Source organism: Corvus moneduloides, chromosome 10 (assembly GCF_009650955.1).
Source record: "Corvus moneduloides isolate bCorMon1 chromosome 10, bCorMon1.pri, whole genome shotgun sequence".
In the NCBI taxonomy this organism is placed as follows: Eukaryota; Metazoa; Chordata; class Aves; order Passeriformes; family Corvidae; genus Corvus; species Corvus moneduloides.
The window spans coordinates 3,274,670-3,285,819 of record NC_045485.1 but is presented as its reverse complement, the minus strand read 5'-3'; the positions used below and the strand labels follow the sequence as shown (position 1 = coordinate 3,285,819).

The 11,150-nt window shown below is 50.8% G+C and overlaps 1 long non-coding RNA gene across 1 annotated transcript; it reads right to left on the bottom strand.

The window, feature by feature from the left end:
* Positions 1-1,229: 1,229 nt before the first annotated feature.
* Positions 1,230-11,150, bottom strand: LOC116449067. Its single transcript, XR_004242223.1, has 2 exons — positions 9,801-11,150; positions 1,230-4,226 (listed from the first exon to the last, which is right to left on the bottom strand). It is a non-coding gene; the product is annotated as an uncharacterized LOC116449067 (long non-coding RNA).

The following is an 11,150-nucleotide window of genomic DNA, read 5'->3' as shown; positions in this document are numbered from 1 at the left end:
CCAGAACACGGGACTGGTCCCTCCTCTGTCCCCTCCCTTCTGAGCAGGGTTTTAGGTCAGGCTGTCAGAGCGCCGGGGCCACTCAGACCTTCCCATCCTAAAGAGGCCCTGTGCAATTTCATTACCCCCTGCAATGTCAAACTGCAGCTTGCTCTCATCCATCCTTTTCCTCCTAGGACTGCCCAGCCCCTCCCTCCCCAGCACTGCTGGAGCAAGCTTCCTAAGGTGAATTAACCACATTAAATTTGTCTGTGTTATCTGCACTACCCTGGTGTCGGTTCAGGCGAGGATGATGGATATGGTCCTAACCCGACAGAAATTAGGGAAGTTCACACTGTGTTTTAATAGCAAATGCAGTGATTTGACAGTGAATAATGGAGCTGGTCAGGTTCTATTAGTGGCAGATTAGAACATAATTCAATCTCAAACCTTGCTGTTTTAAGCCTTTCTCACAGACTGTATTAAACCTGACCCAGGTCTGAAGAGGCAGAATGGAAGTGCTCCGCACACGGGGACGAATTACATGCCACAGCCTGGGACCTCCGATTCCAGTGCTCAAACTCACCCATCTGAGATACAATGAGGCTGGGGGGCCATCACGACATGGGGCTGCACCCACTGGAGAGGGGGCACAGCCCCACACAGCTGGAAATTGAGGCTGGAAGAACTGGGAGTGCAGCACAGAGGAGGGACACACTGCACTGGAGGGGGAGGATCCAGGGGGTCCATCCCAGGAGGGGTACCAGGAGAGGGATGGAGACAATGGAAAGGCCCCTGTGCCTTGGTGGAGGGTACTGAGTGTCAGCGCTGAAGGAAAGCACCTCCATGAATATTGGTGCTTCACATGCTTCCAGGGAGAATGCAGGACACAAGGAAGAGCCCCGGGGCACGGAGAGACAGAAAAATCAGGATTTTTTCAGCAGAGAGGAGCCAGGGAAGTGTTTCATGGTGCAGCTGAGCACCACAACACCTGGCTGCCATCCCGTAACTGATTCTGATGTCATTTCCCTGTGGGTGGCTTCCTGCAGCTCCTCCTTACCTCATTCCTACAAGCTCCAGCCAGAGAGTGTTCCCATCACCTTTCCAAGCTCCAGGCCTGCATTTCAGGCCTGTTTTCAGAGTTTCCTCACCCATTGTCCTTCCAATGCCTGGGTTCTGTTTGCTGAACGAGTGCGTGATTGGGCACCTGACACGGGGCTGTGTTTTCTGATTGAGAGGAGAGTGCTGAATTACTTTAGCAATCATTTATTGAGTACCTAAGATACAGAAAACCTAGCAGAGATAACAACATCCTGCAGATTAAATCCTCCTTTAGAGGGGCCTCACTCAGGCTTGTAAACATTTTCCCACTGGTTTTCCCTCAGCCTCCATCTCCCCACGCTGCAAGCTGAGAGGGCAGGCAAGACTTTTGAGCATCTTCTCATTAGAAGACACCACAGAGCCCAAAAAAAGCCATGAAATCACTGTCCTGCCTCCCATCAGGCAGAAGCCTCCTCATCACCAGCCTCTCCCAACACCCCAGTGGGGCTTTGGCTGACTCTGGTGCTGCAGCAACTTTTGGTCACTGGATGCCCAGGCTGGTGGAGTTTGGTGGCAGGCACAGGATCAGGACTGTCACTTCAGAGGGACACAGCCACGGACACCCCAAGGTGATATTTTGCTTCTCTGCTGTTCTTGTGACCTCCAGAATCTCCTGTGTCCTCTCTGACCTCCTTGTCAGGAGTTCACGGGAGCTTTCCATGGCACACCTTTTCAAATTCCTTTGCTCTGAGCTTCAAGGCAAACGGGGACCTCTGCAGCAACACGCTGGAAATAGAAAAGCACAGACATCATAAAGCAGCAGCACAGGCAGATACAGAACAGCAGTCAGCAGGGTTCATTTACACCGAAGCACAGCTCCTGCTCTTTCAGCTCATTGGCACCTTTGGGGTTTATACCCTGCAGCTCCTGAGTGCAGAAGACAATTTCCACCTGGACAAGGCAGCCTCAGGCTACCAACACCCAGAAACTGCTGGCTTTGGTGGAAAGGATGAAGTCTATTTGCCATGAGCCACCTGTTCTGGTTTGTGAGAGAGCCAGGACCCCAAGGGAACCCCCTGGGAGACATTGGCCCTGAGAAGAGACAGCGGCACAGCTTCCAGTAGCTCTGGAGGGGTAGAGGGCCAGGATGGATGATTGGTGGAGCTGGAAAGGGCTGCTGAAACCCACCAGGGAAGCAGAGCAGCCGTGTCTACTTGGAGGTCCTGTGCTGGAAGCAGCTGCAGCTCCTCCCTGCAGTAGAAGAAGCTGAAGACGAGTGGGAGATGGAGATTTTCCCATGGAGTGAAGGCAAAGGGGGGGACAGCTTCCAAGAGCTGATGGAGGTACTGTCAATCTCCCCAGAGACAACAGGGGTGGTTGAAATCCCTCCAGGACTTTATTCCCACATCTTATTTACCTCTGCCTTTTGGGCTGCAAGGGCCAGAGGTGCTTTGCTGTTTTCCAGCCAGGACTTGTACACGTCTCCCTGTGCCAACACGGAGGCCAGGGATCCTGCTCCAGGACACAGAAGCCCCTCCCCACATCTGGCCCTCCAGGCAGCCCTGGGAAGCCTTTTTGCTCATCTGTGTAAGGGCAGCAGCACTTCACGGAGCACTTTGACACCAGCCAGTGACGAGTGTGGTACAAGGGCTGGCTCCTATGACTTATCTGGGAAAGGTTCCCCGAGCTCCCCACACTGCAGCTCATCAGCTGCTGCCTCCTAATTGAACCTCTCCAGGAGGCTCCTCAGCACAGCAGGTGCTGCAATTACTCACCTCGCACAGACAGCAGCACTAATGAAGGTGGGTCAGAGCCCTCCCGCTGCTCATGGAACTCGGGAGTCCTCACCTGTGCTTCCCACAGAGGCACAGTCATTGGGTTTCTTTTAAGACCACATTATGCCTCTTACAATAGTGCAGGAAATCTTCCCTAGATGAGCTTCCTGGAGCAGTGGGAATGAATCCCTCACCTCACACAGAGCACCACAGGCTCTGCAGGCTTTTCCTATTTCACAAGTGCTGCCAGTGCGCTCTGAGAGCAGGAGATGCAGCAGTTCAAGAGGACCATCAGACCAGATTCCCTCTGAGGCTGTCACAGAGCACCTTCAGGTGAGCTTCCCTCCCCTCTGGAGTCCTGTGCTGGGACAGCCAAAGGCTGTAGGAATCAGACCAGTCTGGGGACACTGCTTTTGTAGTGTTTCCTTGACTCTTACCAGCATCACTGGCCCTGGCCAACACCTCTGTTTGCATCTGTGAACCCACAGAAACTCAGGATGGCTTGGGTTGGGAGGACCTTCAAGGTCACCCAGTTCCACCTCCTGCCATGGGCAGGGACACTTTCCACTGGACCAGGCTGCTCCAAGCCCCATCCAGCACTTCCAGGGATGAGGCAGACACAGCTTCTCTGGCCAGCCCGTGCCAGAGCCAGAAGTGTGGGTGCCCTCAGCAACCACCCTCCAGCAGTGACCAGGAACCACCACAAGACCAGCCACCCCCAGGGACTCCCTGCATGTGTCCTGCTGGACTCTTCCACGTGGGAACCTCATGATGGTCCCCTTGTGTACCAACACTGCTCATCACTCCCTGAATGCCCTTCCAAGGCTCTGTCACCCTCCGGATGCAGGGGTGGGATCCCTGGGCCTGTTGGGGATGACAACACTTTCCCCGTCCTGGTGGTTCCCATGTGGCACGTGCCATATATCACCTAAATAATGCACCAAGCACGCCTGTCAATAATGGTGTGGTGAGATGGGAGCTGGAATTCCATCCCTGCAGACAGCCATTCCGTAAGGGAGAGAAAGGGACACGCTCTCTGAAATGCTGTGCATTAAAGAGCATCTATGCTGCTAAACCCAGCTTTAGAACAGCACTTAAAACATTTCTGTCATGGTCTCAGTGGGACCCTGGAGTCCAAATGGGAGCCCTGGGAGACTGCAAAGGTGGGAGGTGGGAAAAAAATACCCATTGTATGTCTTATACTGCTGGTGTAAAGCAGCTAGGACAAACCAACAGGTCAGTGTGCAGCAGCTCCCGAGACATCCAACCAAGCATCTCCCATGCTTCCCCTGAGCCAGAACCTCCCTGAGGACACAAATCCACCTGAGACCTGAGCATTCCCAAAGGCGGTAAGAGGAGGCTGTTTGCATTGTGCTTCCGTGGCTCTTTTAGGGGCTCTCCAGCTCTGTGATCTCCTGGTGCCTCAAGGATCTGGGAAAACATGGAAGAGACGAAAAACACATTCTTAATGCCAGCCATAAACATGCCCATGAGGTTGGTATGGAGGCAGTCAGTGATGATGCCAGGGTAAAATTCAGTGTTTGCGGTGGCAGCAGCAGGGAGGGCAAGGTGGCAGGAATTTTTTTTGGCAACCCTGATTCAGAATCCATAACAACCCAGCAGGAACACTGTAATTCCTGCTGCTGTTTCCCAGCATTGCAGCAAATGCAGGGCTGTTGTAGCCTAACTTGTGTCAGGGGTCAACTTTATAGCCAGGGAAAAGTGGGATAGGGAATCTTAACTTCCTGCTGCTGCCACTTCTGGGGAATGTGTAAGTATACTGGGAAGACAAAGGAATGCAAGGACTGGTAGGATACCATCCGGTAGGTTGGGGTTTGGAGGAATAGGCTGGAAAAAAACCTTTGGAATGCAAACGTTGCCTTCTGCAGAATTGTGCCCTCACACCTCTTCCTGGGTTCGTTTTTAGTTTCAGCTTTTAATCGATCCAGCAGATCTTGTGGGGTTGGAGCAGGTGGGGTTTGTGGTGCTTCTTCCCCCTTAAACCTGGAGCCTCCCTAAGGGAGCACATGTGGCAGCCCCAACACACCTCCATAAAGAAGAAGCATTGCTGCTTCTTTAAAACAGATGGAAATTTGAAGTCAAGAGTTTTCATTAAAATCTGGGTGTTTTTCCCCAGGTGAAAATGTCCACATTTTCCCCATGTGATGTTTTCAGTCATAAGCAACTGTGAGCGAAGAGCAAATGAAATCAGGGAGGGTCTGGTGGGCTGGGGAAGGGGGAGATCTGAGCTCCAGGTCCATGGTGCCACTCAGAGCTCTGTGGGGACATTAAACAAGCTGAAAGCTCCTAAAGAGTGAGCCAGGATTTTACTACAGTAAATGACACCTGGAAATCCTCCTGGAAGGACATGGACAACCTCAGGGTTCATCACTGTGGCCAAATACACTGACTTGAAAAAGGTCGAGCTTCCTGCTGCTTCTGATCTACGGGGGAAAAGGGTCATCTCTGGAAATGCTCACCCTGAGGGAGCCAGATCTTAAAAACAAGGGGAAGTAAAAGGTTTAATGTCAGCACACGAATCCGGCGGGATGCACACATTCCTCACCAAAGCGGTGCTGCAGGAGGAAGTCACAATGCAGAGCAGACTTGGGAATGCTTCCCAGACATCTCAGTGCAGCACAACTCTCCCATCCATGAAATGGGAAAAATGCTACTGCTCCCACAGCTATAGGACACGAAAAGTGCAAGGGGAATAATTGTAAATTTGGAGAAAATTAGGCTTTTAGTGTCCAGAGTCAGTCCCATGTGTTGGCAAAGTCCATAAATCCCCAGGAGATTGAAGGTGTGACAATATCAAAAGGTTGCTGAGAAATCACCCATTCCTCTGCTTCAAGGTTCATGCTCAAGAGATTGCTTTCCCTGGCTGCAGAGACAATATTTCATGGAGTGGGGATACCTGGAGTCAGTCCCCTTGGGACTCGGAGTGAGAAAAAAGGAATCACGTTCAGTGCACTGAAGCATTTCATAACTGAGCTTCACAGAAAGTTAATCCCAACTATTTGCTCGGGGCCAGGAGAATTCGAGGTGCGCAGGGGTGGTCCAGGCCAGCTGTGCCACACCCAGAGGTGACACCTGTATTGGTGTTAATGACTCCAAAAACCTCAGTGCCCCTTCTCACTAAAGCAAACCAAAGACCACGCAGCAAATAAAAGGTGTTGAAGAGCATTCTGATTTTAAACTGAAATACTCCAAGTTGAGGGCAGTGACAGCAATCCTCATTCTCGCTATAGACACGAAAAGTTAAATCTGTAGGATGATACCAAAATCATTTGTGTGTTGCACTGATCATTCAGAAGCAGAAATCATCCCTCTGACTGCCAAATGTTTCCTGGGAAGATCAGACTTCCCTACCAAAACACTCTCTCCATCCAACGTCGGAGACAAACAACAAATGCTGGGGCTGTTCAGCCTGGAGAGGACAAAGTGTGGAGACCTCAGAGCACCTTCCAGCATCTGAAGGGGCTACAAGGAGGCTGGAGAGGGATTCTTCATCAGGAACTGCAGTCACAGGGAAAGGAGGGATGGATCAAACTGAAAGACGGGAAATTTGGGTCAGAGAGACACAAGAAATTGTTCCCTATGAGGGTAGGGAGGCCCTGGCACAGGGTGCCCAGAGCAGCTGTGGCTGCCCCTGGAGCCCTGGAAATGTCCAAGGCCGGTTTGGATGGGGTTTGGAGCACCCTGGGACAGTGGAAGGTGTCCTTGCCCATGGCAGGGGGCAGAACAAGGTGGCCTTTAAGGTTCCATCCAACCCAAACCATTCCATGATCCTCTATATCTGTTATTTGAGCCAACCACCCTCGCGATTAAAAATAAAAGTCTCTCTCCTGAGCCCTTCACCCCTTTTTTCACCTTCTGAGGAGCTCTGTCCCCTGCCTGGGTGAAAACCATCTCCAGGCAATAGTTCTGTAATGCCAGCAAGGAACCCGGGCATAGTTAGAGGGGAGGATTGGCAGCACCAAACCCGAAGCCTCAAAGAGCAGCACAATTATGCTCTTTACTGCTGCTGCTCCAGTAGGATCCAGACAAACCACGGGCAAGCCCAGAGTAATTTTATTCTGATATGCCTGTCTAAACCACAGATAGCTCTTCAGGAGGGTTCTCCCTCACTTGTTAATTTAACGCTTGATATATAAGAAAAATTAGAATTAAAATGTGCCCGGCTGCTTCTTCCATTCCTGATTCCATTTAGAAATATCTCACATCTTGCCACAAAAATGAGCTAAACTGCTTGGAGACGTTTTAGAGCCTGTATTTTATTTTTAGACAAGTCTGTGTGATTTAGGATCCTGAACTCCAATGAAGTTTGCACAGATCTGATCACCACATTTAAATCCAGGCCCTGGCATGGAAGGAGAGACAGGTCTCTGGCGTTTGAATCAAGGGGTGGTTTGGGGTGGAAGGGACCTTAATGACCATCTCATTCCACCCCCTGCCATGGGCAGGGACACTTTCCACTATCCCAGGCTGCTCCAAGCCCCGTCCAGCGTGGCCTTGGACACTGCCAGGGATCCAGGGGCAGCCACAGCTTCTCTGGGCAAGCTCTTGAAAGACCACAAGGATGTGTGGACCTGTGAAAGACAATCAGCCAGGTAGGGCTGAATCCCAGAGGACAAAGAGCTGGAGTCAGGTTTAACAGGTGACTTTCTCGAGACTTTAGGTGGGGTAAGCAACACCCAAAGCGTGCTGCTCCTCCCGCCATGGGGACAGCAAGGAAAGGAAACCAGATCCTTGCCTAAGCCACTGAGAGCCTTTCTCCCACTTCTCCAAGGCTCTCCAAGCAGCAGCCACGTGCACGTGATGCCATGGAGAAGATGCCTGAAGAGGCAGAGGCAGTTCTGAGCTCCACTGCACGCTTCTGCAAGAGGAGGAGGCAAGGACTACACTGGACCCTCATTAATCCCAGGAGATGGAGACCATGGGACCACGGGAGAGAGTGGGAGCTCCCACGTCTGTGCCGTGCCAGCGACACACGGGAGCCTGGATCCTTCACAGGCACTTCTGGGATTTCTTATTAAAAATTGAATTATTGGTCTGGGCATGAAGCACAAGAAACACGAGGCTTAAAGCACTATGCAAGAGCCCCAGAAGGGGCCACGGGTCAACACTGTGCCACCAGAGAAGGGAATTCCAGGATACTCGCGTCCCTCTCCACTGCTTTGCTTTGCCCGTGGCCCACAAAATGAATGGAGATGTTTCAGCTTGGAGAGCCCAGAGTGGAGATGATGGGTGAGGAACGAAATCCATCCCTTTCGAAATCCACGGAGTTAAGCATTTGTGAGAAAATCTGTTCTCTGCACTCGTCAGGAGGGGAAAGACAAAAGGAAGAAGGGGAGATAAAGAGGGGAAGAGACAAGGAGAAAGCTCTGGTTTAAATCCTGATGAGCCAAGTGCAGAGGATGGAGCCTGAACAGAGATTTTCTGCCCCAAACGCAGGGTAGACTGTGAGGTTTGGCTGCTTTTCCAGGAAAGCTTTGCAGAAAGCTGCCCCCCAGTGCCTCCAAATAAAGCACGGAGGTCACAGGAGAGGCAATATCCTGGGAGATGTGCAGAAGGACAATGATCAGGGAGCACTTTGTTGTCAAAACCTTGCATTTCAAAAAGGAAGGACTGGTGATAAATCTAGGTAGGGAAGACAAAAAAAAATGTTGGGGCAGATATGTAAAAAATCTGGGTCAATCAGGTGATTAATTGATCAACTGATCAAGTGCTTGATCAATAAAAGAGAGAGGTCTGTGCCAAGGACTGGAATGAGGAAGGTGATAAAGGAAGGGACAAAGGCTGGGAGAAATCCCTTTAAGGAATGCCCAAATCATCTACAGTGCCTCTTCTCCAATAAACAGCAACACATTTAAACCTTGCAGCATTCCCTAATTATTCTGGACATGAGCCTGGAGTGCTGCTTGCCCTGGGCATGAACTTGTCCATGAAGTGCCCATCTTTAGGAGCACAGAAAGTTCTCTGTATTTACAAGGCAGACACCCATTTATTGGGGGTGGTGTGTGCCCTGTGCAGAAGGAGAGCTGCTACAGCTACATGAATTTAGTGATGGTAATTTCAGTGTGACCAAGTATTTCCTTCCCTGGAAAGGTAAATGATCTATGGGTGCCACCATCCGAGCACCCTGGGAGCCAGGCAGGGTGGCACGATAATATCCAAGAAATGAGGATCAGGTCTGGGTGCTGGTGCTGCTGCAGGCAACTGGAGGCTCCCCAGGTTGCCACAGCAGGGATGGACTTGGCTGCAAAGATCTGCATCCTGCAATACGGGGAAGGGGAAGGAAGTCTTCCAGAAGGAAACCTAAATTGGAGCCAGAACCAGCACCAAGTCATCATCACAAGGGTGAGCAATTAATGATCAATCCAAAATCTGCATTTGTTTCCTTTCTCGAGCACAAAATGAGGCCACTGGCCTCTCTGCATAGAACCGAGCTCAATTCATGGGAAACGCAGCACCCGAGCAGAAATTCCCGTGTTTGCCTGGCTCCAAGTCCAAACTGCAAAAAGCAGGTGCTCAAAGCACCATTGTTTGCCTGAGGGATGCTGGCAGGGTACCCCGAGTGGGTATCCATGAGGGGATGCAATCCTGGGGTGGTCACGAACTCTGCCTCCGTTCCCGCTCCGGTCTCTCCCACGGGACCCGGGGAACTGGGGTTTCTCCGGCTCTGTTGCCATTCATCCCGGCACAAGGGAACCTCCTGCCTCACACCAGACACCACAACCAGACCAGGCTCACAGACACCAAGCTCCAAAGTAAAGCAAGACAATCTGCAATTAAGAAACCCCCAATATTTGTAAATACATCCGTGCCTCCTGCACAGTCCATCAGACAATCAGGGAAGCACAGAATGGCTTGGGTTGGAAGGGACCTTAAAGATCATCTCATTCCAATCCCCTGCCATGGGCAGGGACATATCCCCATTAAAAAATAAACCCTCAAAAGGATCTCACGCTTCAGGAGTTAAAACACAACAAAAGGTCCAACCTGCCCATGGCCCACACGGCGTTTCCAACAAGCTCCTCTTGCAAAATTAGCACGAGCTCAGCTTCCTCAGCTTTCTTACAATTCAAACTCGACAGTTTCAAGGAGAATTGGAAGTTTCTCAGCCAGGGTGTCTCTCATTCTTTGTTTTTCCTCTCTTTCTCTGCTCCGTCGCAGCATCCAGGAGGTTCTCCTGGTGGCGATGTAAAAAGCGTGTTATCGTTCCTGGGTGAAGAGGGGAAGCAAGCAGGAGCCTGTGTTACACTCCAAGACAGACAGGGCTGATTAATTTGCAGTTAACATCAGCTCGCTTCATTATCCCTTCATCGGAGCCTGACAAATGCGCAAACAACAATGAAAAATAGAAATTAATAGGAGTATTAGCAGCCTGCTCTGGATTTAATCCCCACAATAGAACATACGGATGTGTTACACCTTGTTTCTTTGTAATGACCTCATACCCACCCTCCTGTCCTTGGGCATAAATCTATTTAAATTTAAAGAGATCTATTTATATACACACGTGTGTGTGTGTGTGTGTGTGTGTGTGTCCGTGTCTATCCATATGCATGGGTACACGTGGCTGGGAGGGTTTGCTCATCACTTATCAGTTGAGGCTGGGAAAAGCACTTGCACTGAACTAAAGCACCTGCACAATTTGACCTTCTGTTCCCAATGTCTCAGCAAGAGAAGGAACCTGTGGGGCCCTGTCCCCACTCAGCTCCACAGTGAAGGGGGAGGATCGACCCAGGCTGGGAGCAGACACAAACACCCTGATGCCACTAAGCACCGATCCATCGTCCTGTCCCCAAGAGAGAAGGCATCAGGGCGCCTCTTCTCCTCATTATCCTAATTTGCACCTCCTTTCCATGGTTTCTGATGCTTGTCTGCTCAGCTTGGAAGGTGCTTTTCACCAGGACATCATGGAGGTCTCACACAGGAGCTGCCTTTGAGTGGGAAGTGGATGCTCTCCCATTTTTCTGTAGGCATCTCCTCCAGCCCTGCTGCTGTTTGAACAGGAGTGTGTGGGGAGGCCAAGGGGTGATTAAAAAATTATATTAAAGCATGTTTGTGCCAAACCTCTGTAGTCCCTCGAGTCAGGCAATGTCACCGCAACAGAGCGAAAATCCACAGTGGGGAGTCACCCAGGTGTTTTATATGCTCCAGGAAAACCTGAGGATCTGGAAGGAAACAGGGAATTTCAAGCATTACTACTTTTCTCACTGAAAGCCCCTTGAAAGAAATGCTATTGAAAGAGCTCCTCATCTACCCTTCAAGGTGACCTGCAAATGAAAAAAATGGGTTTCTGGCCTTATTTTTGGCTGAGTTACGAAGGCCTGGAAAGTTGGCAGG